Below are 27,848 nucleotides of genomic sequence, written 5' to 3'. Positions count from 1 at the left end.
AGAATAACTCAGTAACTCATGTGATGTGGCCAGAGTAATGTAAAAGTGGCTCTATGACGCTGTAGAAGAGAGGTTTCTAGTAGAACAGTAAAACTGCTGTCCCATTGTACCAGGCATTGCTAAACCCTTGCCTACAATACCTGGAGAAACTGTCTGATCCCCTACATTAAAGAAAGATTATGTCAAATCAGAAGAGATACAGAAAAAGAATATAGGGCTGAGTTTCTATACTCTGTGAGAAGAAGCTAAGTGAGCATGCCAAATTGAAGCCTGAGACGTCAATGGATTGCTTTCTATAAATATGTGAGGCAAGTAAATGATAAGCATTAAAAAAAAACCAAAAAAAAAAAACCCAACAAACCAAAACACTAAGAAAAAAATTGAGTGAGATTTGTCTATTGTGTTCCCATTGACACGTTTATGGAACTTAGAAGGTTTCTAAAAGTCAGAGTAAAAAATTGAACTTGTCTTCTGTTAAACTGTTTCAACGTCTTCCATCTCTTACTGTAGGAGATAACATGGAATTATGCAGCAGGTGCTAAATTCTGTCTACCTGAAAAGCTGAGAAGAGAAAAAGTGTTTTGGTTGGTTTGGTTGTTTTTTTTTTTTTTCCCCAGAATATCAGCAGTACTAAACAAAAATGCTAAATGAAAAGAGTCCATGGTAACAATGAAAATCATGATTTGGAAAATAAATGTAATTCAGTTCTTATACCTCTCTCACATCAGGTGTTTTCCCAGGTGCTTTTTGCTTTTATGAGAAGCCTAACATTTTTATCCATGTCTGACCAAGCCTGTCAGGTATCAGGTCTAATAGCAAGTGCCATCATAAAATTCTGCAGTTTGCCACTGATTTCATTCTCATGTTCTTGACCAGCAGAATTAACATCCCTATGTTCATGCCTGCCAAAGACAAGGCATACTCTTCAGCTGGGTTTTGACTGGCATAGACAGTTGGATGTATACTTAAAAAATAAACTGCTATCAAAAATCAGTGCTGATACTGCATGCATGAGAGGGCAAGGAAGAGAATTAACTGCATGAAACAGATGGTTGTCACGTTGCTTAATCAATTACTAGAAAGTCCTGAGATATTATGAAGATGGAACTATAAAAGAAACTATCCCAAAACTCTACTTAATGGCTAAATAACAGATTAGTGACTATCTAGGGCACACCTACATTTCATCACACTTTAAAATATGCATTGTAAATTCCACTTACAGCATCATGGCTTAACAATACACAATAAAAAAATGAATGTTATCATCTTTGGACTCTCAAACCTGAATCTGCAGCATCAAACAGTACCACAAGCTTCACCTAAATTATGAATTGCACAACAAACCATGACTGATTCCTTAATTTCCATTTTAATGGCACTACAAATGGCAATATATACACCCTTTTTGGCATTGCACCTCATTTTGGCACCATAGAGACTGATAAATAGCATTTTATATCCATTAACAAGGACATAGATTGTTTACAATTTACTTAATCTTGACAGTTTAGATTTACATGAGCTGAACGGCGAATAAATTTGTCTAAAATCTAATATTTGTTTTCTTCAGTAATTCCATCTCCAGAGTTGTACTTGGATCACAAAACTAAATAATGAGAGAAGAAAAAGTAGATGAAATCTTCTGGGACCAATCCTGCTGTTTGCTGCAGCAGAAACAGCACCAAATCCTTCATGAGGAGACTAATATGCAAAGTAGAAGAGAACAACGATCTTTTATTGTTAACGTATACTTCTGAATGCTTATTTTTCCACATAATGGAGCCTGAGGATCCAAAAGTGGACACAGAATAAAAGGTCAATGCTACTGAATATTTTTAGTAGTGACACTGATTTTGACCTAAGTTTTCAAGACAGCTCTTTTACAAATTCAGAAAAAAAAATTACAAATTTTAAAAACTTACAAATGACATAAAGCATAAGCTAAATAAATGAAGAACTGATGAAAATATGTTCTCTTTGAGTTTAGTAACAAACAAATAAATAAGATTAAATCCATTCTGTTAATCTATTTTTCTTCTGCAGCACATTTTATAGAAGCTTCCTCATTTTCAAGATGCCAAGTGTACATCAGCATTCCTTTTCATTAATTTGACTCTGCTGTGATCTATCTAGAACTTTTATGAGTGTTTAATGCCGAATTATCATTATGGAATCAGCACATTCAAAGAATCCCTTACATTATGTCACATTGCAAGCAGATGACCAGTGATTAAACATTTACTCAGATGTGTCAGGTTAATCTTCTCAGGACTAAGATGAGTCAATGTTAGTGCAGCGCAGTCAGGGGTTGCAGACATGGACACGTGGATTCAGCTCACACCATCTAAAGAGAATTCTAAGACTGTTGGCTTAGAAATGCCCTAAGCATAGGTCCCTGGTCCTTGAAGAATCTCCTGAAAAACATTACTAGATGCCTTTTCTGTCTGTCATTCCTCATGGTCATCTGTTGTTAGCTATTTTCAGACAGGACACTGGGCAAGATGTGGATTTGCTTAGGTTTATCACAGCCAGTCTTCTGATATATTCTTATATTAAAAGCCAGATGATGCATCAGAGGTTGTTACTGGTGAAAAAGGGAGGATTCAATGGCAAGGACTCTTCCAAGGTGCTTTTTGTCAAACAGAGAACTGAACCTACCACAACCAGTCATGCAATTTCAAAGGCTGCTTTAGTATCTCTTCTGCTGTAAGCACTGAAGTTTAGTAAGCAGCTGAGCACCATGCTAAAGATCTTTATTCACATAACAGAAAAAAAAGTAAAGCCTCTATTTTCTTTTTTTTTTAATCACCTCCACTACTATGAAGATTCAATAGCTTAAGGGCTAATCAAATGAAAGTGAAACCCTTCTAGGCTAATGTTCTCACTTCTTTTTATCCATTGTGCTTTTCTAAATTAGCCTCCCTAAAAGCTGTCCTTAGACTGGTCATCCCTCACTGAAAGACATTTCTCTGTGTGACGTGAGCTTCACAGTTAATGTTCTTTTCTTTTTTTATTTTTTTTTTCCTTAGAGAAGACCACCACAGGTAACTAACACTCCTCAAAAGCAGACACTTTCCAGTATTTCTCCATAGAAATTATCAGTTTGGTTCTATTCTTTTAAATATCCTTAAATTAAAATCATAATGTAGAAATGACATCAAACATTTGCTTCCTCATTTAAAGTTTTAAAAAGAGTCCCTGAATGCACTAGGAAATACAGATTTTCAAATAAAGACAGTTCTAGCTACAGTATGAAAAGCCCTTGCATATCTTTGACTACTTACAAAATAAATACCTTCAGCTTTATTAAATAGTCAGTAACTCATAAGATTTTCTTTATTGCTGCATGATCCAAATTTCAGAACATCTGGAAGGGAGATAATAACATGATAAATAAATAAATAAAAAGAAAGAGCCTGTTACCTGGGACCAGTGTACTGTATATAAGATATTCAGAATTAGCACCAGTAATAACTCCTAGCAGTCTTGTATGTTAAAAGCACTGCAGACATCCATTAATCTTTATAACACCTAGCAGGCAAGAGGGCAAATGCAGTTATCTCCATTTGACAAACAACAAGAGAAAAACTGAGTCCCAGCTTGCTGAAGACTCTATGATGAGCAAGAGATAGAGTCGGTATCCACTACGGGCCAGAAGAACCATGTGCTCTCTTGCGCCCTGTTCTGCCTCGTTGTGGCCCACAGTAAGCCCATAAAACAGATAATTAGCAATTAGGCTGTAATAGCATTGACAGTGAGGGGTTCTGCCTATGTTGGAACGGGACTTTCCCACATTACTTAGCTTCCATAGCATTCCCTGTGGGGCCTTTCAGAACAGACCTCGCAAAGTGTTTGGGAATGCCTGCAGACTGATCTGAAATCCTTTAGAGGACACACTGCCTGAATCCTGCCTTCAGCTAATCCATCAAGCCTGTTATCTTCTCATGCAAAATAAACATGTGCTTGACCAGTAGGGCTGGTCAATCCTAATCAAGTGCGCCATACAAATTTTACCTGTCCACTCCAATCATGGTATGTTACCATAGCTGAAATGACGGGATTAGTGGGTGCCAAAGAGCACAGCCTGCCAGCACTTCGGCAACTGAACTCAGCTGCATGTTTTAAGCTGTTTGGCTCAATTAATATTGCTTTCACTCTCCTGGCTACTACCGAGTTAAGACTTGTACAGCTTTGTGTGGAAGAAGACAATGCTGTGCTATGCCCGGTTATCACTATCAAGGCATAGCTTTAGAGGTTCCCCTCCACTGAATTGTATGGAAGGTGAATTTATTTTTTTAAAAAAACAAGACAGTTTGTCCTCTGTAATGGCCATCAGAGAAAAAAATCCTGGTTTTTGTGAAACTAGGGAAAATTACCAGCTCTCTCAAGCTCATCAGTGCAGGAAAAAAGCAAGTGTGCGGATTTGCACAATGCTTTCACAGCCGAGCTCAGCTCCTTGTGAAGAACACTCTGCCTTCCTGGCCTGGCTGCCTGCTGATCATAAGGAAGAGAGAGATAGCAAGTGAGAATAAAGCAATAACAATGAAAAAATTTTAATCACTTATTAATTTAGTAATGCTATAGAAGTTGTCATCTTTTCTGTCTCTATGAATAGATAGGATTTGGTTTAGGTTCTCATTTTTATGATTGTTGTTAAAGCATCATTTGCATCCAGTATAGGCTTCCCAAACACTTATTTTGTCTAAATTCATTACTACAGATGAAGTGTAGTTCTGTATATGTTAACATAAATGCATATAAAGTTTGAAGTATTGGTACGAAGCATTTGGCTTTATTGTTTTGGCTTTGCTCAGTGTTATCTAGCTACTCCAAAGTGCTGGACCTTCATAGTTTTGCCACAATTGTTTATCACTTAAGTACAAAACAGTACTTTAAACTTCCCTGCTTTCGGCATATTCACATTTACAGCATTTGTAAAATACTGTAATTCAACTGAAAATGGACTTTATTTCTCAGAACAGACAGAATTTACCTCATATGAAACAATAATTTTTACAATTCTACAGGCGTCTTTTTCTTTGTGGGGTTTTTTTTGTTTGTTGGTTGGGGTTTTTTTGTGATCCAAGCTAACATTGCTATTGTTAGGGAATAGAGTTAGGAAATTGTGTGGGCAACGTACTTCAGTGATAAATTAGAAATTGTCATGTTTGTGTTTCAAAATGTTATGTTAATCTATCTTTTCCTATCTTTATAAACTAGCAGTGAGTATTAGCACCACGGACTGTTGGTTTTTTTGTAATTACAACAGTAAGTCATATGCAGAGAGTGCTATGGAACTAGACCTTGAAACCTGGCCAAGCTCCCATATGAAAACTGCAGTGACTGGTCAATGGTCAGTAGTTCTTACCCACGACAAATGCTGTTGTCCAGTTTTGTTCTACCAAGAAATCTCCAATGATAGATCAGTGTTCTATATGAACTCTGTAAATACATATGGCAGTCCAAGCCCTAAGTATTTGTTCATTTAAAACTCGCCAAAGAAATCGGATCTGTTCTGCACCGAGGTGCGGGCAGTGTGAGGGGGCAGACCCCAGTGCAGGGAAGGCACCAAAATGAGGGGACAGTTTCTTGTCGGTGGCAGAGCACAGGCAGGCAAGAGGGCAGTGGAAGGGAGCCAGGCTGGGCTGGCTGGGGCTCCGTGTTCATCAGTTACTTGGCCAGCCAGCATCTGCATGGAGCACAGGTGAGGCAGGGCCCAGTGCTGATGGACCTGGGGCCAAGCCATGGCTGGACACTTTCCCCTCCCAGTCTTTGACTATCCGGCAGGAAAAATGTGTACAGAGATTAAATATAAAATCTATCATGTGACTGATTTTCAGGAAGGTCTTTCTGGCTAAAGTGAGCGGCACTTTCCCTCTTGTGTTCCCTGAACTTTGTGGAGACCTGAGGTGCAGAGAGGACCAATTCCTTGCTCCTGGAGCCCCAGAGGCAGGACCAGCAAGATGTCCTTCCCACAGCAACCCACAAGTGGGGTTCTTACTCCTTTGATTGATATCATCCAGGTTTGCATCAAAGGGAGGTCTTTCCTTGGCTCCAGAACAGCTGTTTTCCTTGGGTTTGTTGCATGCTGACCGAGCTTCTACTTCACTGGTCTGCACTGGTGTATGATTCACTTACAGTCCCTTATCTCCACTTGTTTTCATTTGAGATGGTAACCTGAACCATTCAGCATATGTTTGCCACAAATAGTTTGCCTGAAGTAAATTCCTTTTGGGACCAGATTTGGGGACCGGAGCCTTCCATACGTTTTCCTTCTGCTTGCAGCTCCCTGCTGAGGGCAGCAGTCCTGCCCACCTCAGGGTACTTTGGGCTGCAGCCTCCCAGTTCACGGTAGCAGTGGGACAGACAGATGGCTGACATCTGCAGGCAGTCAGCATGGGGGACGGAGAGAGGAGGGTGGCAGCATTCCTTTCTGCTGTCCTGTGGATCAAGTGGCTGCGCAGAGTAACAGAAACAGGATGCAATCCAGCTATAAAAAGGAGACACTAACATCCAGGATCTCTTACTCACCAGTTCTGAGACTGAAAAGTGCGAAGGAGGGATATATATCCCTGAAGATCTAATCAGCAAGGGTGTACATGCCAAAAGGTGGTTAAAATCAGCATAAAGATATTTTCATTTTTAATTGCTTATATTGGCACTTGTTCCTTAAATAATGAAAATTGTCATCTACAGTTTGAGGAAATGCATTACAAAAAATTAACCTGCCTGTGGGAGAAACTCTCTGCCTTTAATGTGCTTTTTCTTTGACTGCTAGCAACGACAGTTCATTTAAAATATCAAAAATAAAAACTTGTCACGATAACCTCAGCGAAAGCATATGGAACATGCACCACTTTGCTTGGGACAGACATCCAACACATGCCTTGCTCATTCCACCTCATTGCCGTTCAGTGAAGGTGATATGGAAAGTCAGTGGAAATGAGCATCTCTCTTTTCCGGAGTAATTTCTGTCTTGGTAGCTGGGTTCTTTGCTTCTTCATCAAATAATAAAACTCCTGAATTAACCAGATAACTTGCTTCTTATGGCATGTTAGAACACGCTGAGAATTCCCCACTGAGCCTACCAAACTGTAATTTTAAATCAAAAAGCTCTCTCTTGTTTACCCATAGTTTACAGTGTAACGTGTGACAAAGCTAGAAAGTCCCAGAGGGCAATGCCATCTCTCCTGTCAGTTTGGATATGTTCTCACAGACCTTTAAGCCTTCGGGATTTTGAAGTTACACTGCATACCCCAAGGCAAATAAAAAAAAAAAAAAAAAGGAAAACAGAGAAATTCCATTGTGTCTGTGACTTAAGAGCAACTTTGCCTCTTGTATAGGATTTTTTTATTTTCAGTGGCACCATGCAGACACATCAGACTTTGGATGAACCTTCCTCTGCCCAGCAGCGTGAAAGTTCCTTTAATGCTGGGGGTGGGGGAAGGTTGCACAGGTACCAGAACACAGAATTAAAACAGACTCTACTGTTTCCCTTCTGCACTTTGGCAGATTAACAACAGAACTAACTCATTAGAGAACCAAGTGTGTGGAGCTTTAGATCTTCATTTCTTCCCTTCCTCACATAATGTTATGAAAAGTAATACCAAACTGCAATAATGGAGACAGAAGGGAAAAACTGTCATGGTATGGTTAACAGCAGCACAGCTTCTCTCCTACTGCTTCATCCATATGGTTCAGAGATGAAATGCAGGAATCACTTTTCTAACATAACTGAGTATATTCTTTTTCCACTCTGTTTAGGCATGTGGCAAGCCCTGCTGACCAGTTCTTGATGAGAAAGGTGTGTTTTATGGGAATCCATCCACTTGGAAGATAGTTTTCAGGCCACCAGCAAGATTTTAAATAGTATTCAGGCACAGAAATCTAAAGGATACTGAGGCGAGAAGCTCGTGAGGCTTTTTATCAGAGAATATGTCTCAGTTCTGCATGGGACAGTAATTGGTCCTGTATCATTCAGTATTTTTATTGCTGGTCTGGAGTCATATAGAAAATAATTGCAGACAGTGTACTGATGCTGCACAATGCTGAGGAGTGATCTTCAATGGTGAAGAAAGGAAGACTCATACGGAATGGTGATTTAGCCACATGTACCCCTGAAACTGATTTTTTTAAGACAGAAAAAGTGAGAGGTCCTGTATGCAAATTAGTTTCATGTTTGCTTTTAATTTTTAAGTGACTAACTTTTGCATTGAAAAAATTGCTTCTTTCAACTAGAAATTCTTCATTAATTTGGTCCAATTTCTCCAAATATTTCTAGCCAAACAAACGTATTTGAGGGAATGGTGCCATTACCATTCCTTTTTATCCACTAGCTTAGGTACTTATTCACCACATGAGAGACCAGAGATCAAGCCTTTCTGCCTGAAGGGATCTGAACTCACATCTGCCACACACCAATAAAGCACTATCAGTCTGTTAAAGCTGCTGTACTCAGCGTAAACTATTTAAAATTCATTGAACCATCATGTGAAGGAGTGAATTATTTCACTACCTAGCTTGAACTGCTGAGCGCTCTCATAGGACATAGGACATTTTCATTCCAGCCCCTGCTCCAGTGACTCTTTTAATATTAATATGAAACAGCATATGACCAAAAAGACAGAGGAAGGACACCTCACTGTAGGATGACAGTATTTATACCAGCATGGTATGCATGTAGGTAAGCGTCCTGAAATATATCGGGTCATATCTGCTCAAGTAAAGCACAGAAATGAACATGAGCCTTTGGCTTTCCTGAAGATTTTGCTAACACCTAGGAATTGGATAAAACAACATCTGTGACTAAACCATCATTAATTCTAGCTGTTCATTTCATTGCGTGTCCTAGGGTGTATGAAAATCAAATATTCTCTTCATGTTCAATGTAATGCTTCAGTAAACATGTGACTATTTTTCACTTGTTTTCTGGTTTGGCAAAGACAAAACAAACCAAAACATACAATTTGTTGAACCAAATTCATATCCACTTATTATTTTATTCAGCTGGTGAAGAGAAAATAACTACTCAGAGATCTTTAATTGCATCTGGTTTAGGGGGAAAGGATCCTTAGCACTGTATTCAATTGCCACCTAAAAACTTTATTAAGCCTTTAATGTGCACTTGCTGAAGTCTGAATAATAGCATTGGTGGTGACTGAAAGCTTGTTATGTGATTTTAATTACTGAGAGGGCAATCAATCTCTGTTCCCTGCAGCTATAACTGTGCAAAGTTCTATTTAGTGCCCATTTCCCTCATTTTCTTTTTTGGGTAAAGGAAAATTGACTGGATTAAGTTTTTCCTCTATTGGCAATATATATATTTCATTTTAGGGTTTAATTCTAGTTGCCTTACATAAGCAAGAAGAGCGCCTAAGAGTAGTGCATTTCCCAGTATCAGTATAGGGAATAAAATTTGGCAATAGCTCTGTATTTGCTTGTTCAAAGTTTGGTTTTGCATAAGCAGATTTGCTGGCTGGCTGGCTTGTTGCATGGTTGATTTTTGGAACTAAATGGACTAATATCAAAAAGAAGTTGCTCAATGTGGCCTATCTGGGCAGGGGGAGATGGGGAGATAAAATGTTTTTCGGCTTTATATTCTGGAGAGTTTATCCCCTTTACCATTTAGTCACCTGCAGCTGAGGATATCAACAGGAAAAGGGTGGGAAGGCTGGAAGCCCTCAAAAAGCTCTCTGGCAAAGCTATATGTGCTGTCTGATTCCAAAGCAATTATATCTCTCAAAGTGAAAAAGGTCTTTGATTTTTCTTTCAGCTCTACTTCAAGTCATTCTGCTATAAATTAGGCTTAAATGAGAGCCAAAGACAACCCAGCTTACTCTCTACATTATACCCTTTTTGCCATTTATTCTGTCACATGCCTTTTCTGCAACTGCTTTCACAAGTACCTAACTGAATTCAGCTTGACCACCCTTACTTGAATTCCAGACTTTTATAATCCTCGGCTAAACTAGGTTTGAAGGACCATACAATTCCCTTTGCAGTGTTATCTTTGGAAGTATTGCATCTCTTGCTGTATTGTGTCTTGGTATAACATATCCAAATCTTTTGTCTAAGCAGATTTCTGGTAGGTATTTGACATGTTCATTTTTCTTTAGATCATGTAGCATTTGGTCCTACCAACCAATCCTTTTATTCTGAGCAAGTTTCACTGTTCCCACTGTAGTTAATGAGGGAGAGTAGCAGTTAAAAAGTCTTGTCACTTGGACACTTTCTCTTGTCTATGATTATAAAGAGGATCTAGGTGATTTGTTTAGACCTTTAAATAACTAATACTAGTTGAGCTGAATTCCATATGGCATTTAAATGAATTAAGCCTATCTCTAATCAGTATGAGGGTTTGGAAGTCATTGCTGTTTTTCAGGCTTCATGATCTGGCCATTTTTATATTTCTGTATGTTCATGAAAATATTTCACTAGTACCTAGCATGGCTGCATTTAAATGAATGATATGCTGCACAAAACATTTGATTATATGAAGAATTACAGTTTAAACAATTCCAAATGCCATAACTTATTTGTTATATCCAGTGGATTACTTCTATGGCAATGAATGAATAAACGATAGAATGAATTCAAGGTTGCTTAATTTTTCTTCACTGGGAAATCTCTATTGCCAATTTTACATCATGCACCTAGTTCAGTTCATTATAAAATACACAAATAAAATCTGTTGAAAGATAAAAATAGATCAAAGATCACTTTGGCTTAGGAGTCTCAGTGACATATAATCATTTAAGCTTCATCTCACTGCAGAGAATACTTCGACAAGCAGGACACTGAAAGGACTTATTAGAAGTTTTGTGTAGCTTTGAAGTATTACAGAAGCCAGTCCTGGCATGAACCCCAATCACTAAGATTCATTCCTTGTCAGTACTATTTTCCTTCTTCAAGGAATGACTAACTAAAAACACTTCCACAGCAAAAGTTCCGGTTACTGAGGTTCATTTCTTGAGAGCAGCAGAAGAGAAAAAAAAATAAAGAATTGAGATAAATGTGCAGAATACTATTCTGCAGATGCTGATCTTTCTGTATTAATAGACAATTTCGTTGGGGATATTATATATACTGTGCTGACATACAGTTTTTCATTTGTACTTTTACCAGCTGCAACTTCACAGTTCTAGTTTCATCTCACTGACTCTTCATTCTCAACTCTTCTAACTGAGCTTATTTGAGAGCAAGAGAGGAGGAAAGAGAAAAGACAGCTCAGAAAGAAATCAGCCTGCAAGAAAGTGCAGGAACATAATCTGAAAATATGATTCAAACTGTCACCATGATTAATATTTTTGGCCTTCCTCATCTTCTACTCATCAAGACTCCTTTTGCCTGTGGTCTTAGAACCAGCAATATCACTTATTCTTGATTCTGCTTTACCTCCAGGTGTTTTACTCTTTTGCTCCATACTACTGAAGTTGTGCCTTGTTTCTTTTCACTCTTGTACTCTCCACCTTTCCCTTCTCATCACCCACAGGCCATCTTGGTGAGTTTGTTCTTCAGCACCATTTACCTGAGAGGACGGTAGCTTGGGTTAACTACTTCCTATCACTGAAGATTCTCTTCTCAGTCCAGTGATCATGTCTGTGCTTGTAGAGAACTGGAGGCAGTGGGTTGATCAGCATTGATACCATGCAGCTGTGGCCTTGCCTCGAAGGCAGTGGGTTGATTGACATGGACGATGTGCAGCTGTAGCTCACTACTGCTAAGTGGTTAAATAGCCCTGAGGATGGTGGGATAGAAGGTTGGGTAGAGGAGGAGCAGTGGAGGAGCAGTGTGGTTTGACCTCTGGAGGAAGGAGAAACAGCATGGACAGTAGAATCTGACCTATGGTAAAAGCCTTGTTGTGGCCTACTAGTTTGGGCTGCAACATCTGCTTATGCACAAAACCACACCACCCTCCATAAATGCCATTTCTGCAGAAAGTCCGTTCTGAAGGTCTTGCCCTAGCCTGAGTAAATGTACTCTCATCAACCAAAATACACTTAAGACTTGAGACTAAGCACAAAGCTGAACAGAGGTTTTGAGGGTTTAAATCTAATTTTCCCAATTATAATGTAATTACTCTAATGCTACTTTGGTAAGTGAGGAAGATGATAGAGAAAAAAGACTGAATAAGTTTAAGTAATTTGCAGATCTGGTCTACAGTTACAACCCAAATCAGCTTTCAGAAAAACAAAAGCAAAGTTTAAGCCTGCTCTGAGTACAGTACAAGAAGATAGAATATCTTGACTGAAGGAATTTTTCCTAACACAAATGTTTAATTTTAGTCGGGTGTAACATGTATATTAGAATAATATATTGGAGCTTTCACATCAAGGAATCATAGCCGATTATTGCATCCCAAATAGGACAGTGGAGAAAAGACATCTCAAGGATTTATATTTCTTAATTTATTATTTGTCATTACCTTAAGTTATTCCAACATTTAATGCATGAAACTCACTAGTTTTCCAACCTGTCCTCCTTTTTTAAATCCATCAGTTGTTGCACGCTAATATAATTTCTGATCAAGCATGCTATAACACAGCTAAAAATGTGAATGATCAAACAATGTCATTTACTTGCATCCATAATTACCAGGTCAGGAATTAATTTCCTAAAATGATTCAACCTATAGCTAGATAGATGCATCCATCCGAATTCAGTATTACTACTGATCAGTACAGTATTTACATGAGACTAGGAAAAAAAAATTGAACAACATATGTAAAGGACAGGAATGATAATAAAAATATATTTCTCTCAGTGCAATGTGCTTCATACAAGCAATTTTTGCTTTGTCTCTAAGGGATTTTCTTGATAAATCTGAAATCTAGCAAGCAGTAAGGTTATGTTCTACAGCTGAATCAGCTGTGGCACCTATACATGACAACTGCACACATCTGGCAAACTTATACAGTTCATATAATTTATTTGCTTGCTAAGGTAGCTAAAAACCAAATTTTTCCTTGAAGGGATTATCTACAGATGTTCCCTCTGATACAAAAAGTGTATGTCTTTCCCAGAAACTATCTCATTACTTAAACAGGGCTGTATCAAAAGCTGTGCATTGAAATCTGAGTGCTCAGCACCAGTCAGGTAATTCTGGCTGGAAAAAAACACTACCAGCTGTGCTGAACAAGGCTGCAACTGTAGCTAATAGAAGAAAGCAGGAATTGCCTTTTCCTTTTTTGTTGTTTTGGGGTTTTTTGTTTTGCTAGAAGTCCAGCCAAAGTAAGTTTCTTAGATCTCCCTTTATTAAGGAGTTTTCCTCGACACTAGAACAACAAATAACTGGACCAGTTCCATAACGTACTATTTTCCTTCTGTTCCAGGAAGATACGCTGTTCTGTGAAATCATGACACAGTTCATAGAATGCATCCATCTCTCTCCATACTTCTGTGCCTGAGTTGATACACCAAACAATACCAGCTGGCAGACTTTGAAGGGTGGGAGCCAACAGAAGGTGACACTATTGCCTGCAGTGCCATTTCTAGCTTAAATCTTTAAGTCAGGAAGAAAAAATCAGGGTTAAGATCCCATTTGAATAGGTCATGTCTTGACTTTTAATATGGCTTCATGTTGGCCTGGATGAGGGGAAGGAGAGAAGCTGTTTTCCAGCCCTCCTCAAATAACTGTCCAGATTCTTGCCCAGTTAATGAAGAAAAAAATTAGCTGCAGAAGGTCCAGTCTACTTTGTAGACATGGTGCTTAGGGACATGGTTTAGTGGTGGATTTGGCAGTGTTAAGTTTACAGTTGGACTTGATCTTAAAGGTCTTTTCCAACCTAAATGATTCTATGATTCTGTGATTTTATGAAAAGGGTCTCTCTTCTCCGGTGAGTTACATGACTCAAGAGGACGAGTCTTTTTGCATAGATTTGCAGAGTACTACTCTCACTGAGAGTACACGTGACTCAAATGGAAATGTTAGATCCCATTCAAATGGCTCTCTTAAAAGGTAACTGAAAAACAGAAAAGGGGATAATGGCAGGGCTTGACAGACACATTGCTTGAAATCTCCACAGGGAAAGAGTCTCTTTACCCAGTCTGAGAACTGTCTCCAGTTCCACATGAGTACCTTCACCTTCAAGGCATGGGATATTCAGAGTGAGAGCAAACAGACTCACAGCATGGTCAGGATTGGAAGGGACCTCTGGAGACCATCTAGTACAACCCCCTGCTAAAGCAGCTTCACCCAGAGCAGGTTGCACAGGATTGCATCCAGGTGGATTTTTAATATCTCAGAGATATTCAGAGAAGGAGACTCCACAGCCTTTCTGGGCAGCCTGTCCCAGTGCTCTGTCACCCTCAAGGCAAAGAAGTTCTTCCTCATATTCAGATGGACCTTCCTGTGTGGCAGTTTGTGCCCGTTGCCTCTTGCCCTGTCGCTGGGCACCACTGAAAAGAGCCTGGCCCCATCCTCCTGACACTCTCCCCTAAGATATTTGTAGGCATTGACAAGATCCCCCCTCAGCCGTCTCTTCCCCAGGCTACACAGGCCCAGCTCCCTCAGCCTTCCCTCACAGGGGAGATGCTCCAGTCCCCCCACCATCCTGTAGCCCTCCGCTGGGCCCTCTCCAGTAGTTCCCTGTCTCCCTTGAACTGGGGAGCCCAGCACTGGACACAGCGCTCCAGATGTGGCCTCACCAGGGCAGAGCAGAGGGGCAGGATCACCTCCCTCGACCTGCTGGCCACGATCCTCCTAATGCCCCCCAGGATCCCACTGGCCGCCTTGGCCACCAGGGCACACCGCTGGCCCATGGGCAACTGGCCGCCCACCAGCACTCCCAGTCCCTTCCCCGCAGAGCTGCCCCCCAGCAGGTCACCCCTGGCCCGTGCTGGTGCTGGGGTTACAGGTGCAGGACCCCACACGGGCCTTTGTTGAACTCCACCAGGTCCCTCTCCACCCAGCTCTCCGGCCTGTCCAGGCCTGGCTGAATGGCAGCGCGGCCTCCTGGGGGATCAGCCGCTCCTCCCGGTTCTGTATCACCAGCAAACTGCTGAGGGTGCCTCTGTCCCCTCATCCAGGGCACCGAGGGAAAGGTTGGGCAGGACTGGACCCAGCACTGACCCCTGGGGAACACCACTCACTATATGCCTCCAGCTGGACTCCGCACCATTGATCACAACGCCCTGAGCTCTGCCGTTCAGCCATCAATCTTTCCCTGCATCTCTGGGGACGGGGAGGGATCCCACTAGGCAAGGAGGATCCCACACCATGATAATAGAGCCAGAAGCGAAGAGGGAGCCACACTCCTTCATGGGAGAAGTCTACAAAGTTACAAGAACCTTCATAATTGTTTTTAGACTAAATAAATAAATAAATAAATAAATAGTAAGAATCATCTTGGTTAAAGGGAGGAAAATCTTCCCTTTGTCTTCCCCACCTCTCCCCAACTGGGTATTAAACTACCATTGGTTTACCTACTAGCTGACCTCCCTCTTGCCCTGACATTGCCATGCTTTTAGGTACACATAAAAAGGTGATAAAAAGATGTTAGGTGTAGGAGAAAGAAACTTCATCCTGTAAAACCTGCCTGGCAGAAACAGCTATGAGAGAAACTGCAGAAAATTTTGAGATCACCTGTGGTACGTGAGGGCTGGGGCAAAGGAAAGAAGTTACTGGTTTGCTCCACACTAGTGCTGGTATCTCTGGCCAAAACAGATCTGAAGAGGACCTCTTCTCTTTTAGCAGGTTCCCCATCTTCTCCCTTTGGGTATGCAGCTGCATGCATTTTAGTTCTAAATGGATGCCCGTTTTCCATTCTGGGCTTCTTGACTACTTACTTAAGGCTTACATGTTTATGGGTGCTTTAAGTCCTGGCAGCAAAATTTGCTCTGACACCTAAAACCTTTTAGAACTTAGAGAGGGGGAAATGATAGCACTTCACACTTTCTGACTAAACTACAATTCAGGAACAGTTAAAGTAATAATCCTTTAGGTAGATGCAAGTATTAGTGTCCACAATACAGAAAAGAAAACTGTTTCCATTAAAATGGTATTCAGTTTTCACTGTCATCGGGGGAGCTGAAATTATCACCCACACGGCTTTCCTGTTCAGACAAACAATAACCCTGGTATCTACCACAGCTATTCACCACTACAATGTTAAGAGACACCTGCAAGCATATAAAAACTAGAGAAAAACTGTCTTTGTGGGAAGAAGGAAAAAAAAAAGGCCCTCAAGAAAGCTAAAAAAGTATTTATTATACAAGAAACTTCTGAGCTGCTTTTATTCAGCATGACAAGACAGTAGAGAACCATAAGTTCCAGCTGCCCTTGAATTACAGACCGTGGCCCTGTTATCACGCAAGAAGATGAGGCTGTAACAGGTAATATTACGGCAGTAGGGTTAAAAGAGTTGATTCAGTCACTTGCTCCTGAATGATTTTGGATGCATTATCTATAGGCTTAAAATGGTCTAATACTGCATGTTTCTCCCCCTACCCCTTAGCTTTCTCCTCAGAGGGTAGTTACTTGCGGAGGGAAAAGAAATTATACACATACGCTGGCAGCTGAAAATAAGTAAACTTGAGGGTTAGGAAAATGAATCACAATGAGGTTGTGACAAAATGTCCATTTGTTTCCTAACAGAACCCTACATGACACGTACGTAGTAAAGTGAAGCCAATGAATTAAAATGGCACAGAACGTGTTAATATTTCAACCTAAGGACATAAAACGCATATGTGAATGCACACCAGCTGCAGGTTAAATGACACAGAAAATCAAGTGACAAGGATGTCTCAAGAGCTTAAAAGTTTGATTGCTCATCCAAACTCTCCCAAACTCTTCAGTCCCACGCAGATTAAGCTGTTCGATGTTGTGAAAAAACTGACCCTTAGGTGAAGTGTTTTTTCTGAGAAGGCTTTGAGGTCTGCTTTTTCTTCCATCTTCCTATAGTAGGAATACTGATCATTCCTACCCTAGCAAACCAAATCCAGCAGTGCCATCACCCTGTCTTGGTTCTTTAATATGACGTTGAAAGGTCCTCATAAAGGTTTCTTCTGCCTCTTAGATTATAGCTTCACAAGTATATCCTAAAATCCAGTGATTATGTTATTATTGACTCATAAAAAAAAGAACTATTCTCTAACATCATGCTTCTTTCTGTTATCTTCCAGTCAGCAAATGTCTTAATACACCCACAGATTTTTAACTATACCATTTTATTAATATCATGCATTAAGTGTTCTTAATAGATCTGTCTGACTTTTCTTCACTGAATAGCATTGAACAGAATTGATATTTGAGATATCAAGCAGCTTGTAGCTATTGGGTTCTACAAGATACACTTTCAAGTTCCTTCAGGTAGAGAGAAGAGTTGAATTTCATCTTACTCACTGGAAACAAGTGCTCCAACCTGTAGCTGAGTAAAATACTAATGTTCCCTCAGTAATGATAAAACCAGCTTTTCTCTATTGCCTTTGTGAGAAGTGCTTGGAAACAAAGCATGGTAGGCTGACTGCATAGAAGTATTTCATCCAACATGAAGTAGTGAATTAGGGCAGAGAAAAAAAGCATTTCTTATTTCCATTCAATTAGAATTAAGTCTTCACTTTTTCTTCTTTATTTACAAGCAAAAAATCACATAGATAAGTATTACTGAATGGGACTATAGCTTTAATAGAATAGGATTTTTAAAAAATTACAGAGGGATGAAAACACTGGTCAGGCATAAGTCCAGTGGCATCCAGCAAAAGCACATTTGGGGAAACATAACTGTGAGGATTTGAAGAAGCTGTATGTGGCATAAGGCTGAGGTGAGGTGGTGTAGAATTGAATGAATTCCTTACATAGTCTGAGCAAGGCCAGAAACAACATGGGATCTGAAGAAGGACCAGTTACCAAAAGCAGTACAAATGTAAGGAAGAACTGAGACTGAGATATAAGTGTTTCCAATGGACTGATGACTTTATTACAGATGCCAATTTTTGTTATGTTAGAATAACCTGGTCACCCATTTTAATACTTTCAGTGTGTGTGAAGACATAACCTTACAGCACTTTAGCTATGACAAATTACTGCTTTCCTCACATTTTGCATTGGTATTTTCTTATTTAACACAAAAGGCAGGTTCCTCAATTTTTTAAAACATATACTATTTAAGTCAGTTATTTTATCACCCATTACAAACTGAAAGAACCTCTTCTGAAGTGCCACTACTTAATCAGGCACCCCATATGTCATACCTGCTTGTTGACTCTCATGGTACTCCTGTTTGTAATTTTTAGAAGGAACAATTTCTCTGCTGAGATATTGGTATGAGACACGATGATCACACAGATGACCAGAGGTGGAAAGTATTTCTCAGTTCATTTTTACCTTCTGAATGCAATCCCTCTTCCTAAGCCTCTTCTGATTTCCTTTCATTCTTCAGCTTTATCTGACATTTGATCAGCATGATTATGTATATCAATGTATATATTTAAAGCTCAGTGAAGTCATGGGACCCTCTCCTCTAGCTGATGTGGGCACTGGATCAGAATTCACATGGGTCAGCATAAAATCGTCAAGGGATCCCTCAGTTTTATGCAGACTCCTACCTCATGATCTGCCAATAGAAGTGAAGAATAGCATTTATATGATAAAGCTCTCCCAGCAAAGGTGATCAAATGCTTCTACTTATTGTTAATGGGGAGGGTAGATCTAATCCATCACAAATACCATGGATCAAACATCCTTAGAGCACTTTTAGTTGGCAATCTTTCCCCTCTGATTCCAAGGTTTCTTGAGTGTTCCTATATCAAAGTGGAGCTGGAAAATGACTGAAGTTCTTAATGCTGCTGGAAAGGCTCTGGAGCTGACTGGTGGGCTGCCCACAGCATCTGTGCATAACACAGGCCAGCCTGCCATAGGCTGACAGCTATAGGTACTGCATCTGATAACCCATAAGTGTTTCTGCTCTTTCTTGTTTTCAAATTGTTCCTTGTTCTCAAGACAGTTTTTGGCTTTTGCTTCTGGGACTGCATGTTGCTCTCAACTATAAAATTGGTGAGAACTGCCCTGAAAGAACGGGCGGTCTAAACAAATAAAGGGAGGTAAAGCACCTGGCCAGAAATCACCCAGAAGGCTGGTCACAGCATTCAGGTTGCCTCAATCCTACACCACTGCCAGCTGCATCATGCTGTTTTGCCTTTCGTCATCAGTGCTCCCAAACCCTCATCCATTTAAAAGGAAATGCCGTTCATCTAACAAATTAGCAAAGTGCAGGCTGCCCAGTCCTTAGTGTCTTTACACACACTTCCCTCTAGTGTTAAAAGGGAGCAACTCGACATGCTTCCTGGAGCAATTAGCTTGCCTTTGTTTGTTAGACTTAGTGTGAACCCCAAATTTCTCTCTGCAGTGAAATAACATCAAAATAAATAGTGCCTAAAGTATTGCAGGGGGGAGGAAAAAAAACAAACAAAAAAGTAAGATCCTATCATTTACTGTCTTTCCAAAGACATTGCAAGTCATGAGAAGAAACACAAAGTCAAGGTAAAAGATTCAGAACCATAACATATTCATTAAATTCTGTCAGGCATTTGTGCACTACAGCTGTGCATTAACATTGGACCTGACTTTCAATCATCATTTAAGACAGCACTGCTGATATTAGGAGTGTTCCTAAAGTAGAGTATGTTTGTGTCTGAAGATCAAGAAAGGATGTACTGACAAGTAATGCCCTTCAGTGTAATAATCTCGGCAAGTCAAATTTAGAGGACACATTTTGTGGGTCTCATTCTAGCCGTTGTGAAAGAGGTCACTGAGTTTGTTAAGCCGTATGCTGGCTTAAAATTTGAAATACTGTAGGATAGTCATGCTAACCTATAAACATGAAGTGCAAAATTCTTGCTAACCAAAGACTGAACTTTTAAAGAAATTTTAATATTATGAACAGAGCACTTGAGCTACAAAGGCATCTAACTGAAAACAAACACATCTTCTGGCGGGTTAGCAAAATTCATTCAGCAAGACAAAAACTTTCTCAAAAATACCCAAACCAAAACAAATACCAACAGCAAAACAAAAACAAACAAACAAACAAAAAACCAAACCAAAACAAACAAAAAAACCCACAACAACCCACACCTTTGTGCCTGAACCAAGCGGTGTATGGTTTGGCCGGTCACTTCTAAAGCCATTTCTACTTGGGAAACATATTTCAAATAACTAACATTACAAAGGTATCACTGTACCTACTCTAAACACCATCCTTACGCAGCTTGTTCTGCATTTTATCTGTTAAAAAAAAAGTTCCAGTTACACCCTTTAAACAGAGTCCATGGATGCATTTTAAGCAATATGAAGGCTCCTGAAATTTACCATAGTAAGGTCAATATGAAGTTTCCAGTATTCTCTAGCTTCTTTCTTATTAATCTTTTGAGCTCCTATTTGCATCTTCTATTGTCTTGCACCCCTGCAGACAAATGTGTTCGTGCAAATTAATGCAAACTATTACTATTCTGATTAGCTAGTGTTTGCTCCACCTCCCTCATATAGCTGTAAGCATCCAAAGAAGACCAAAAGCACAAGAGCTTTAGCTTCACTATTCCCAGGGCTGTGTTATGATATATTCAGGAACCTGAACACAACAGCTGAATAACACAATCACAGAAAAAGTCTTCTGGGATTCATTTAATTAATAAGGCTCTGCAATTCTTCCTGCACGGGTGCACTTGTTGCAGCTGTAACACTTTGGGAAGTCACATACATACCATTTATTTGGTTCACAGTTCAAATTGGGCAGTGAAATATACAGGATCAGGTCCTAAGTTTAGATTATTTACCTCATGTGAAAAGCTAAAATAGACAAAAATTAAATCTGGATCTTCTGAAGAAAGGCTGGGCAATATTTCTTGGACTAATAATTTGTTGAAAAAAATATTGCAGAGAAACTGAAGCAACTAGGATTGAATTAGCAAATTTGGTCATAAAAATGAGGGAAGGGAGCTGAAATATTTCTTTTCAAGAATTCCCGAGTTAAACTTGTTGACATCAGCATGTGTTATGTTTTGATTTCTTGGGGGGGGAAAAAACAACAACACAAAACCACAAAAAAAACACAAACTAAAAACTGAAACCTTCTTGTCTTCCTGTCACTTTTCTGGGTTTTTCTTCTGATCACAAAGCCAAAATGCAATCCAGGGCTGTAACCACACAACTCCTCCTGTTTCTGACATTCTTCCTTTTATGTGGCCCTCTAGACATCCTCAGTAATTGGCACCTCCAAACAGGTACATCTGTAATTTTGTGTTTGAGTAAAGTTTAAAATACAAAACTATTCTGAATTCTGCAATTATGGGAAGCTGCTTAGAAAAAGAGGGCAGAGCTAGAAAGACTCATAAGATATATTTATACTTTTATATGCATATTTATACATGAAAGTGGAAAGGAACTAATTGACTAAGGGATACAGTGGTATCAGCTGGAGGAAAACTGAGATGTTCCCTTCTCAGCCACTTTTATGAATGCTGCCTAAAAACGTTGCTATCATTTCATAGTTTTCTCTACTTATGCAAATTGTGTGGCATTTTACTCCTTGAGTAAGTATCTTCAGAGGTGCATCACTTAGACTAAAACACTCAGCAATATGACCCAAAGCAAAACTTAGCAATCCACTGCACATACACATTAACAGTCAGCCAAGAAAACACCTGTTGGTAATTCTGCAGAGCTGAAGTCTTTAATTTTAAAGATGTTTAGTAATTAAGCAAAAGAACTTTGGGTGAGATTCATCTATCCTAACAAGTCCTCTAGTACTTACATATCTGAGTCTTGCTAATCACTCTTGGCTCTATGTAGTTGCCACAAATGAGGTGTTTAGGTTAAATTGCTTAAAGAATCAGCATCAAAGGTATGAGCAATAGTTTTAATAGTTTTAATAGAAATTTGTGGGAGTGCAACTTCACAAAATTTGATGGCAAGGTTCACTCTATTACTTATCACATAGATAAACCACACAAAGAAAAATCAAATTTTAAATTAAACTGGAATGATTTATACAGAGACTAAAAATGTGAAAGGGTAAGGGAGTCCCTCCTGTTGAGTCACAAGGTTCAGAGTGGATTCCCTTGTTTTCTAAACTCTTAATAGAGCTTAGGTGCAGATATATTCCAATCTTAGTCTCAGGCTTGGTCACCGGTTTATATCTAAAGGATGTCTAAGGTTTGTTCACAGTTTAAGGTTAATCATGGGATTTTAGCAGCACTTAAACATTGACTATCATCTACGAAGTAAATTAAATAACATTTATTACAATCACAGCAGTAACTTAATTACAGTTCCAAGATGGTAATACACACTATACTTATTATGAGGTACCTAAATCAATTTGTACACACGTGCACACAGACACAAAGGAATAGATTTATAGACATAGATACATAAATGTACAAAAGTATACCTGTTAAAAGTCCCCCTTGAATTACTCACATTGAATGCCTTTTCATTTCTCAGCGGGAAAAGGGTTGAGTGTCAAGGAGTAGTAAAATCATCCTAGGTCCTGTCATCAGCTTTTGGCAAAGGTCCCCCTGCTATCACAACCTTGGGAGCTGGCGAGCTCTGAGAGGCATCCCACCCAGAGGGAGATGCCTTTCGCAGACTGCTGCAGTCCAGAAGAGCTCCAAGGGCCTCTCTTAGGACTGCTTTTTATAGGGTTGGAGATGATTGGGTTTAGTCAACAATAAATTTCCATCCTGGCCACAATTTGAGTCAATAATTACTGGAATTTTTCAAAATTCCAGTGACAGTCATACTGTACCACTCAGATTCAGATAAAGAGTGTTCCCAGGCTTGTTAGGGAATGTTATGGTTCAGATAAGGACTGCTCCAAGGCTGCCAGGTTGTTGTGCTTCTGGATAAGGGATGTTTCTGGTGCAGTCACTGCAGTTTCCCACCTCAGCAGTGCAAGGGTTGCTGGTACAGTCAAGGGGTGTTTAACCACCCAACTCATTACAGGAAGGCTAAGGCCTAACTGGGGCTCCCGGGATCATAGAGCAGCCCCGGGGAGGGGGTGAGAGGTACCGTCACCATAGTCAATAGTGTGGAAGAGCTTTCTCAGATGATTCATGTGTCCTTACGAGGGCTAGATAAGATGACCTTCTGGAGGTTAATATTTCTCTCCACTGAATGTAAAAAGACCCAAATTCAGACATACAAGTCTGACAGTTAGATGACTAATTCAGGGCAGAGGAATGCTCCCTTTAGTTCCACAATGACTGTGGCTGTTCTAGCCAGATGAGAGGCTACTCAGAAAGGTAGTTTCTCTTCCTTGTGGTGCACCGATGAGTTTGTGCTACAGTGGTCAGTCTAGCTGGGGTGTTAGATCACAACAGACCCCATAAATCCCAAATAAATTAATAAATAATTTATAAATTCAACTGACAAGCTGTTTTTTGATCGCTAGGGTTAACTTCTAGAGAAAACTTGCTGGTTTTTATAGGTGGGATTTGGGGGAAGGGACTAAACTATTGTTTTTTTAACAATCTAAAAACCAGTTTGAATAGAAACAAAGACAGCAAGGAACTTTCCACAATACCCTGTTTGTGATGAGAGTTGGAAAGCTTATAATACAGATTTTCTTTTCTGTTCATCCAAACAGAGGAGCAGAGAGTGTTGCCCTGTTAATACAGTTACTGTTCAAATCCATTGCAGATCTTCTTTTCAAGTTAACCATAAAAGTTTTGGTCTTCACTGCAACTACCTGAGTCTTATGTGATGTACTCTGAATTTATAATTTGTGAACTGTTGCAGATAATTAGAATCATCAAAACTCCAAACTAACTTTGATGCATCTCAGAAAGGCTGACTTTTATTATCTTCCCTTTTTTGTTTTTTTTAATTGCATTCAGGAGAGGTTCAGAGAAGCTAGATGTCAGTCTGTTTTAATCAAACTTGTTCAGATCATGTCTGCATCTGCATTTTGCTAAAGACATTAGTATGCTAGAAGTAAGGGATGCTTCTGGGTAACAGGGCATAAAAGTAGGTCAATATACAAAGACATGCTCTCCGTGACAGTTTTATGACTTAAAGCAATAGAGTGTCGCAGGCTACATGTGTTTTGTATTCTAATATTGAAATTTCAAGATATTAAATTAATTTATGATCCTTCAGCATTCAGAAGTAGTAAGTTCTCTTCATTTAAATCTATCAATGGAAATTTCAATTTTAAGTAATATCTTTCCTAAAAGTTCAAGTTAGTAGAATCACTAATTTGTCTTACTCTTTCTTTAAGAGAAGTCCTTGCACCTTTGCATTGTACTGAATGGTCCTGTCTCTACAACATCAAAGAATTGAAAATGACATCTGCAAAAACTGTTAGAAGTACAACTACTGGGCAATTAATGAGTAAGTTCATATTCATTAATGTAGACTCACGTGGCTGTTGGAAAAGGAAATATAATGTTCCCAATTGTTGAATCTGTTCCTAAAGCCTGCAATAGCTTCAGTAATACAAATGCTTAAAAGCTGGGGCCAATGTAGAACCAAATGAATGATTAAATTACTTATTAAAGAATGTTGAGTTTTATTTCACCTTTTATTTTCTATTTGCTAAAAATTTGCAATGCCATCTCTTCTTTAGCACCTATGGCTTATTTAGAAGCATTACTAAGGGACTAGACTTTGAATTTGTTGATGGGAATTATTCATTTTAATTATACATTATGCTACCCAAGCCTGTTGGTATTCTTGTTTTCTGCCTGCGACCAAACTTTTTTTCAAGTTGAACAATGAATAATGAATGACAGGCACAAGTCCAAGATTTTAATCACTAGCAGAATAATGACACTGAGATGTTTGAGGGATTCACAGACATTTGCATATAATAGACTCTAGTGACAGTGCCATATATGCACAATGGACCACACGACCCCACAAAAAGCCACAAATTTAGGGCAGCACCAGGTATTACAGGAAAACTGCAGTCTCAGCTACTTCTTAGGGAAAATGTGTTTCTTGACATTTCTCGTGAGTGTTACTCTGCTTGGCCACTTCACCTACCTTTCGGATCTTTTCAGATCAGCGAATATGATGATGAATGAAAATATCAGTAGTAGAATACCACACTTCTTCCTTCAAAACCCTCATTAATAAGAGGTTTTTCTTGTGCAGTAGGAGAAAACTAAGACCTCAAGAAAGAGCTGTTATAATTTCCATGGTTATTGTTTATGTTGCATCTGGGTCATGCAGCTAGCATGATCTTTTTTCATTTATCCTATGTAGTACAGTAAGGTCTCAAGGCTTGAAATAGAGCATAATCCCACTGTGTGAGGCATAGCACAGACACAGAAGACAATTGTTTCACTGTAAAGCTTACAATATAAAGAGGAGTGTAATTGTAAAAAAACTCACCAAAGTATGATACAATCAGTCTTGGCAAAATGAGATAACAAAGACGCTTAGGAGCTCAGGCAGCATAAACACACAGAGATACCAACTTTTGAGTTCTTCTGTGACCTATTGAACAGCAACAGTTTTGATTTTGATTTCCTACTTTAGAAAAAAAATGTCAATAGTCAGAAATTTCTCCATTAAGAACCTCGAAACTTCAGCGTTTACAAACTTGACTTTTTTTGGGGGGAAAAAAAGTAACAAACCATACTAGAGTACATAATGTGCTTCTTTTTTAAAAAAAGAAAAGTACGTCAGCTAAGGTCTCAGCTGGAGCACTCTGTCCAGTGTGGGCTGCACCATTCCTGGGCACAAGAAAGCTAAAGAACACTCAGAGTCCAGTGATGAGCAGTCAGAGTGAAAAAACATCTAGAAAATATTTTTGGTCAAATCTGATTGTTTAAATTGACACTGATAATCATTTGTACTATCAAGACATGAGAAACTGCCTTGTTAATTGCATACCGGCTAACACACCGTTGCTTCATACAATGATCTCCCCAGACTGAGAAAGTACAGCAACGAAATGAATGCACAGAAAAGGAAGCAAGGAAGGCAGGAAGGCAGCAAGCTGTTTCTTTCCAGAACAGAAGAAACAGGCAAAACATTATGTTGTGAAATCCTAGTGGCTCAGCTTGCCTGCCTGAGGAGTGAAGAAACAGGCTCTGGAGACAAGAACCAAAATAAACCCTCATTAAAAATGCATTGAACTATGATGCCACAAGAGGTGAAAGTGGAAAAAGATTAAAAAGCAAAGGCTAAGAGAAAAGAGGTTTTCTTGCATGACATCCATTGACGTGAACGTACTCTGGTAAATTGAAACTCTGAACTCCAAATGTATTTTTCCTGTAGAACTGTACATGTCTTAGCTGAATCAGAGAGTAATAACTGATCAATAGTATAAATGCAGCAAATAAAGTAATTAGGTTGTTAGTAAAGCTGAGTTTCTTTTGAAAATGGAAGAAGGCAATCAATACGAGCAGTCTGAACAGTCTAGCATCTGGGCAGTACCATCTGAGGCTGAAAGCCCTCCTGCCTGAAGTTTTTGCTAAGGATACTCTTGCCTGAAGAATTACGGACAGCACCGCTGGAAAGGACCTTGGGAGGCCACAATTTTCCCTCTGTCATGCCCAATAGCAGTGTCCACAGTATCTCATTCCTCAGAGAGATTGGTTTAATCTGTTCTTTAAAAGTCTCAACAAACTGTGATTTCACAGCCTCCTTATACAGTTGGTTGAGTTCTTAACTCTCCTGCCTGTTAGATTTTTCTCCAGTTTAAGCTTCTCAGTCCTTGCCCTGTCTGTGCTCTGTATGAGAAGCAAATAAGCTTCCCATTGGAAAAAACTTTAAATATTTTCAGACTATAGTGGTCTCCTGAGTTAGTCTCTTCTCCACACTAAACAAATCTCCCCCCTTCATTTTATGCCCAGCCGTCTTTTCCTGATTTTTCTGATGATTTCCTCTGAAATTTGATCTTACCTTCTCCATATTTGTCTTGACCTGCAATACCCCACATGGACACGATTCTTCATTTGAGGTGTTGCTTACTGCTGACTATAATGAAGAAATATTAAATGGGATCTACGCTACTTCTTATTTATATAATAAAACTCTGCTAATTTTTTTTTCTCCCCTGGAGGAGGAGGACTATGATTATTTTCCTATCTTGATATTGTGTCATTGATTATTCCTACACATAACTAGTATTTCCCACTTTTCCCTGTTGAACAGCCTCCTACTTTTAGGAACGTTTTTCAAATTTGTTGAGATCATTTCAGATTCTAAACCTCTCCTCCAAAGTGCCTGTGGCCCCTCCCAGCCTGAAGCTACCTGCAGATTTAATCACAAATTCTTAATTCCTACATCCAAGGCTTTAATGAAAATATTGAATGGAATAAGGGCGGTGCTCCATGGAACTCTACTCAATATGAAAACTTTCCAGTCTGACAGTTAACTATCGATGGCTGTTCTCTGATGACCTAAATCATTTTATTTTAGACAAATTATCAGTCTGACCTGTGTAGGAAGAATTGTTGAGCAGATGCTGCAAGGAAGATACTAGCCAAAAATTTTAGAGATATGGGAAGAAAGTTTTAACAAGGAACACAAGTTGTTATTTTCAATGTTCTGTAATTCTCATTTAACTGTCTAAAGTTGTCTTATTTGTGTTACAGTTAATAAATAGCACTCTGAAATACATCTGGAATGCCATTAAACTACCTTAATTTTTAAGCATTTGTACACTGTGTATATGATAGCCAGTTTTTGTTGATTAATGACCTTTTCTTTGGTGGATGCAGCTCTGCTAAGAACAATGGCCCATGGTTCTCTTGTTACTGTCCTCTCTATCAGACTTACCTCCTGTGCCATGGGGTGCAACTCTTACAGGTCATCTAGAAGATTGCAATAAGATTACGCACTAGGAGCTGCACTTCTTGGAGAGAGTGATCTCTGCATGGCTCTCTAACTC

The sequence above is a fragment of the Falco cherrug genome, chromosome 5 (assembly GCF_023634085.1).
Source record: "Falco cherrug isolate bFalChe1 chromosome 5, bFalChe1.pri, whole genome shotgun sequence".
Taxonomy (NCBI): Eukaryota; Metazoa; Chordata; class Aves; order Falconiformes; family Falconidae; genus Falco; species Falco cherrug.
Note: the sequence above shows the minus strand (reverse complement) of the source record.